At 46.3% G+C, this 7,500-nt stretch overlaps 1 protein-coding gene across 1 annotated transcript in view; it reads right to left on the bottom strand.

Moving 5' to 3' along the window:
* The window catches only part of CngB (Cyclic nucleotide-gated ion channel subunit B), a gene marked incomplete in the record, with an annotated part of 37,557 nt that extends 37,296 nt beyond the window's left edge, over positions 1-261 (bottom strand). Inside the window, 1 exon segment of the mRNA XM_070122186.1 lies at positions 72-261.
* Positions 262-7,500: the final 7,239 nt, after the last annotated feature.

Here is a 7,500-nt window from a genome sequence, read left to right as displayed (position 1 = left end):
AGCGGGAGGGAGATGAGGGAGGAGAGGGAAGAGAGGCGAGGAGAGGATAGCTCTTCCGACCCTTCACTTACCTGGCGGAGGGCGTGGGCCTCGGGGTTCTTCCTGTAGGACTTCCGAGAGCAGGTGGGCGCCCTTTCGCCCTCGCTTCTTCCTGCAGGAGTGGAGGTCACGCAGTCTCGCGCCGCCTCTGCTGCATGTCACACAAGGCAGTCCAAGGAAATGATGGACCGCCAGACGGCAACATCCTTCGGAGGGGTGCCTCTCCCGACGTTTCGAAAATATTCTCTTATTCCTTCCGTCTCCAGGGGATGCCACTCCTTTTTTCTTTTTTTACCTTTTCACCCTAATATCGGTCAAACTGACGTCTTTAGTGACCGGTATCCATGCCTTTCAGAGAGGGATTACGTGCGGATCAAATTCCAATCAAGGTGATGCCAGGTCAGTATCGACCAATGAGAACGAAGGCTTCGGATAAGCGGCTTTCTCATTGGTCAGCGGGAGTTGGCAGCCAACCAGACGATCTATTCTCGGCGCTCCTGCCCGTTGTCATGGCAACGCCTCCCGCGCTCTGTGCTGTATGGCAATTCTCACTAAATTCTAAACCATAGTATCGACGTCTACGATATTTGATTCTATTTAAACAGGAAAATTAAGATAAAAAGGAGTAGAATCCTCCAAAAAGAGCGAGATGAGACTCGCTCTCGCAGCATCCATATTGATCACAGCCTCTCGCGCTCCGGGGGAAGAACACTGATCTCATCTCCCCCGCGCGTAAGGTCGAAAATCCCATTAGTTGCTGCGGCGCAATGTCACAATTAACCCCTTTGCGTCGAGGGATCGCGTAGATGCAGGAAAAACGTTTTTCATGTTACGGAGTTTCGTCTCTTCAACCGGACGCTGGTTCTCGATAGCGTCTTTATGGCTCAATTTCGATCCAAAACAATTTAAACAGCTGTTAGAAAAACGCTCAGTGTGTTTACCTTTTTTTCCGAAATCATAATAAAAAACAGCAATTATAATGATGATTAAGGTAATATCGATGATAATGATAATAATAATGATAATGGTGATAGTACGATAATAGTGATAATAATGATAATAAAGCTAATATTAATACTACTAATAATGATACTGATAACAATAGTTATGATAACAATGACAATGATAATAATGATAAAACCAGTAACACTAATAACAGTATTGGTAATAATGATTATGATGATGATACTAATAAGCAAAATTATGTAGAATGAGAATGGTATCAGCAGTAACTATCTATATCTGTCTAACCAAATACTTATATGTCGGTATTGATATTATATTAAAAGCATTGCAGGACATTGTTTGTCACTTCAAGACACCATATAGATGAATTTAATTATATATTGTTTATCTTTATTTAATTACTTAAGAAGAAAGGAAGAATGAGTAAATAAAATTGTTTATTCTGCAGGGTAATATTAAATAACTCGTTTTTGTTGTCAAATTTATCCCGATATGCAAAGTATATTTGAGTCGGTTTATACTCTGAAGTCAATTTTGAAAAGACATTATATCTATGTATATATGTATGTCAGTGTCTGATATATTTGTATGTTCATCGATTATACAATATATCTATCTCCTTATCTGTATCTCTCTTTCTCATTTTCTGTCTCTGTCTCTGTCTCTATCTGTCTGTCTGTCTGTCTGTCTCTCTCTCTCTCTCTCTCTCTCTCTCTCTCTCTCTCTCTCTCTCTCTTTCTCTCTCTCTCTCTCTCTCTCTCTCTCTCTCTCTCTCTCTCTCTCTCTCTCTCTCTCTCTCTCTCTCTTTCTCTTTCTCTTTCTCTCTCTCTTTCTCTCTCTCTCTCTCTCTCTCTCTCTCTCTCTCTCTCTCTCTCTCTCTCTCTCTCTCTCTCTCTCTCTCTCTCTCTCTCTCTCTCTCACCCTCTCTCTCTCTCTCTCTCTCTCTCTCTCTCTCTCTCTCTCTCTCTCTCTCTCTCTCTCTCTCTCTCTCTCTCTCTCTCTCTCTCTCTCTCTCTCGCTCTCTCGTAGGTGATGCTCTGTACCAGTTGGTCAAACTTTCCAAAGCAAACACACAGTACTATTTTTTTAAATTAATTCCATTATAATCTTTGTTTGTATGTCATTGTACTAAACCATGCTAGATGCTATGACACACTATTCGCCTTTATCAACGGAAATTAACAAGTCCTAAACAAAAACGTTTTCTGTTTTAGGAATCTCCGAGCAGCGTTTACTTTTCTTCAGTTACCCCTTTAATATCTGGTTTGATTTTCTGTTATTTTCATATTATATATGATACACTATATACTTTATCTTGTAAGTATTGGATGTTTCATGAAAGATGTATAATTATTTCTTAGTGTATAATACTATTTTGTGATTTATACAATGCAGGTCCTTCTAATTCGAACAGACTGATTTCAACAAATTGTCTCTCAGTAATTCTATTTTTTTCTTAATTAATATACATTCATTATTGCATATTTCATAAGTTTCGTATGATAACTTCGAAATACCATTCAAGTACAAACATTAGAAATTAAACATGCAGACACCATGAGATCCTACAACACATTGGGTTAAATCCTCTCTGTAGTTTTATGAATGCAAGTACTGATAGTTTTAAAACAACCAAGAAATTTCAATTCTAAGAAAAATTAGATTTTGTTATATTCTTTTATATCTCAAACTGAAATAATGATACATACAAAGATAATCATATACAAGGATAGAATTATAAAGATGTAATATAGTCCTCAGTAACTCAGCTCTGGACATCTTTTAGCTGGGTATCTATTAACTTAAACCATAGTATGTAAACATTGCCATTAATAATATAGCGACAAAAGTAATAGGTAATTCCTTTGGTATGAACTAGTACTTTTTAAACGAATATAATGGAGTGAAGGTTTGTTAGTAATAAAAAATGTATTGTTCACAGGATGTACTTTTTCGTTATATAGGAAATCCATTTTTTCAGAAAATGCAAACGGAATTACAAATTTCCAAATGAGTCAATCAGATTGAAAGCATAAAACAAACGAAGAAGGAAAAGAGAAGAGAGATAATTGCATAAATATTAATCAAACATGTCTAACTCTCAGCAAATATAATTGTGGTTATTGCTGTGTAGAACTTAGCCACAGAGAAAGAAAAAAAAGTTGATAGAATCAGGTATCAGACAGTAATATGCGCTCATATTAGAATAATAAGCATTAAACATACTCTCAAATATGTAATATTTAAGGCTGTGCGAATTATCTAAACTCAATGTGTAAGTGAAATGAGGAGGGTGAGTCCTTAGACTTTTTTTCTATTCCACCTAAATTCATCGTAACTGAATGGCATGTTGATTAGGCCTGTTTTAGTATGTTTATATAAAGAAACATGTGTTTTACGGTGATTCTCGAGTAGCTGTAAATGCCAAAGTATGTAGGGAAGTGTTCTTTCCATACTCGAAATAGAGAAAAAAAAAGTTTAGATAGTTTAAGTAAATCCACTTGTAATAAGATTTCACATACAAGAACAATCCGCAGTACTCCTCTCTCTCTCTCTCTGTCTCTCTCTCTGTCTCTCTCTCTCTCTCTCTCTCTCTCTCTCTCTCTGTCTCTCTCTCTCTCTCTCTCTCTCTCTCTCTCTCTTTCTCTCTCTCTCTCTCTCTCTCTCTCTCTCTCATTGATAAACATACGTTATAAGTTTCTCCGAAGTCCTCCATGTTCTCTATCGCCCGAACTTGGTATGCAACTACTCGATGTAAGAATCAATATTCATAATCATATTAACGTCATATACATATATATATATATATATATATATATATATATATATATATATATATATATATATATATATATATATATATATATATATATATATATATATATATATATATATAAAATGCTTCATAATAAATGTTTTATAGAGACTAATGTTAGGAGCTTATCACCCAAGCACTTACATCTAAATCCCTGCGTTTTGATATGACCTAAGCACGAGAACCTTTTGCCTTGTTAACTCCGACCTCCCATGACCTCACACCTCGAAGTCGGGAGAGGTCTAAACTCCGACCTCCCATGACGTCACACCTCGAAGTCGGGAGAGGTCTAAACTCCGACCTCCCATGACCTCACACCTCGAAGTCGGGAGTGGTCTAAACTCCGACCTCCCATGACGTCACACCTCGAAGTCGGGAGAGGTCTAAACTCCGACCTCCCATGACCTCACACCTCGAAGTCGGGAGAGGTCTAAACTCCGACCTCCCATGACCTCCCATGACGTCACACCTCGAAGTCGGGAGAGGTCTAAACTCCGACCTCCCATGACCTCACACCTCGAAGTCGGGAGAGGTCTAAACTCCGACCTCCCATGACCTCCCATGACGTCACACCTCGAAGTCGGGAGAGGTCTAAACTCCGACCTCCCATGACGTCACACCTCGAAGTCGGGAGAGGTCTAAACTCCGACCTCCCATGACCTCCCATGACCTCACACCTCGAAGTCGGGAGAGGTCTAAACTCCGACCTCCCATGACCTCCCATGACCTCACACCTCGAAGTCGGGAGAGGTCTAAACTCCGACCTCCCATGACCTCCCATGACCTCCCATGTCGTCACACCTCGAAGTCGGGAGAGGTCTAAACTCCGACCTCCCATGACCTCCCATGTCGTCACACCTCGAAGTCGGGGGAGGTCTAAACTCCGACCTCCCATGACCTCCCATGTCGTCACACCTCGAAGTCGGGAGAGGTCTAAACTCCGACCTCCCATGACCTCCCATGACCTCCCATGTCGTCACACCTCGAAGTCGGGAGAGGTCTAAACTCCGACCTCCCATGACCTCCCATGTCGTCACACCTCGAAGTCGGGAGAGGTCTAAACTCCGACCTCCCATGACCTCCCATGACCTCCCATGTCGTCACACCTCGAAGTCGGGAGAGGTCTAAACTCCGACCTCCCATGACCTCCCATGACCTCCCATGTCGTCACACCTCGAAGTCGGGAGAGGTCTAAACTCCGACCTCCCATGACCTCCCATGTCGTCACACCTTGAAGTCGGGAGAGGTCTAAACTCCGACCTCCCATGACCTCCCATGACCTCCCATGTCGTCACACCTCGAAGTCGGGAGAGGTCTAAACTCCGACCTCCCATGACCTCCCATGACGTCACACCTCGAAGTCGGGAGAGGTCTAAACTCCGACCTCCCATGACCTCCCATGACCTCCCATGACCTCACACCTCGAAGTCGGGAGAGGTCTAAACTCCGACCTCCCATGACCTCCCATGACGTCACACCTCGAAGTCGGGAGAGGTCTAAACTCCGACCTCCCATGACCTCCCATGACGTCACACCTCGAAGTCGGGAGAGGTCTAAACTCCGACCTCCCATGACCTCCCATGACGTCACACCTCGAAGTCGGGAGAGGTCTAAACTCCGACCTCCCATGACCTCCCATGACGTCACACCTCGAAGTCGGGAGAGGTCTAAACTCCGACCTCCCATGACCTCCCATGACGTCACACCTCGAAGTCGGGAGAGGTCTAAACTCCGACCTCCCATGACGTCACACCTCGAAGTCGGGAGAGGTCGAAACTCCGACCTCCCATGACCTCACACCTCGAAGTCGGGAGAGGTCTAAACTCCGACCTCCCATGACGTCACACCTCGAAGTCGGGAGAGGTCTAAACTCCGACCTCCCATGACGTCACACCTCGAAGTCGGGAGAGGTCTAAACTCCGACCTCCCATGACGTCACACCTCGAAGTCGGGAGAGGTCTAAACTCCGACCTCCCATGACCTCCCATGACCTCACACCTCGAAGTCGGGAGAGGTCTAAACTCCGACCTCCCATGACGTCACACCTCGAAGTCGGGAGAGGTCTAAACTCCGACCTCCCATGACGTCACACCTCGAAGTCGGGAGAGGTCTAAACTCCGACCTCCCATGACGTCACACCTCGAAGTCGGGAGAGGTCTAAACTCCGACCTCCCATGACGTCACACCTCGAAGCCGGGAGAGGTCTAAACTCCGACCTCCCATGACGTCACACCTCGAAGTCGGGAGAGGTCTAAACTCCGACCTCCCATGACGTCACACCTCGAAGCCGGGAGAGGTCTAAACTCCGACCTCCCATGACGTCACACCTCGAAGTCGGGAGAGGTCTAAACTCCGACCTCCCATGACGTCACACCTCGAAGTCGGGAGAGGTCTAAACTCCGACCTCCCATGACGTCACACCTCGAAGTCGGGAGAGGTCTAAACTCCGACCTCCCATGACGTCACACCTCGAAGTCGGGAGAGGTCTAAACTCCGACCTCCCATGACGTCACACCTCGAAGCCGGGAGAGGTCTAAACTCCGACCTCCCATGACGTCACACCTCGAAGTCGGGAGAGGTCTAAACTCCGACCTCCCATGACGTCACACCTCGAAGTCGGGAGAGGTCTAAACTCCGACCTCCCATGACGTCACACCTCGAAGCCGGGAGAGGTCTAAACTCCGACCTCCCATGACGTCACACCTCGAAGTCGGGAGAGGTCTAAACTCCGACCTCCCATGACGTCACACCTCGAAGCCGGGAGAGGTCTAAACTCCGACCTCCCATGACGTCACACCTCGAAGTCGGGAGAGGTCTAAACTCCGACCTCCCATGACGTCACACCTCGAAGTCGGGAGAGGTCTAAACTCCGACCTCCCATGACGTCACACCTCGAAGTCGGGAGAGGTCTAAACTCCGACCTCCCATGACGTCACACCTCGAAGTCGGGAGAGGTCTAAACTCCGACCTCCCATGACGTCACACCTCGAAGTCGGGAGAGGTCTAAACTCCGACCTCCCATGACGTCACACCTCGAAGCCGGGAGAGGTCTAAACTCCGACCTCCCATGACGTCACACCTCGAAGTCGGGAGAGGTCTAAACTCCGACCTCCCATGACGTCACACCTCGAAGCCGGGAGAGGTCTAAACTCCGACCTCCCATGACGTCACACCTCGAAGTCGGGAGAGGTCTAAACTCCGACCTCCCATGACCTCCCATGACGTCACACCTCGAAGTCGGGAGAGGTCTAAACTCCGACCTCCCATGACCTTACACATCGAAGTCGGGAAGGTCTAAACTCCGACCTCCCATGACCTCCCATGACGTCACACCTCGAAGTCGGGAAGGTCTAAACTCCGACCTCCCATGACCTCACACCTCGAAGTCGGGAGAGGTCTAAACTCCGACCTCCCATGACATCACACCTCGAAGTCGGGAGAGGTCTAAACTCCGACCTCCCATGACGTCACACCTCGAAGTCGGGAGAGGTCTAAACTCCGACCTCCCATGACGTCACACCTCGAAGTCGGGAGAGGTCTAAACTCCGACCTCCCATGACGTCACACCTCGAAGTCGGGAGAGGTCTAAACTCCGACCTCCCATGACGTCACACCTCGAAGTCGGGAGAGGTCTAAACTCCGACCTCCCATGACGTCACACCTCGAAGTCGGGAGAGGTC

This window comes from Penaeus vannamei, chromosome 5 (assembly GCF_042767895.1).
Source record: "Penaeus vannamei isolate JL-2024 chromosome 5, ASM4276789v1, whole genome shotgun sequence".
Taxonomy (NCBI): Eukaryota; Metazoa; Arthropoda; class Malacostraca; order Decapoda; family Penaeidae; genus Penaeus; species Penaeus vannamei.
This window is presented reverse-complemented; position numbering and strand designations above follow the sequence as displayed.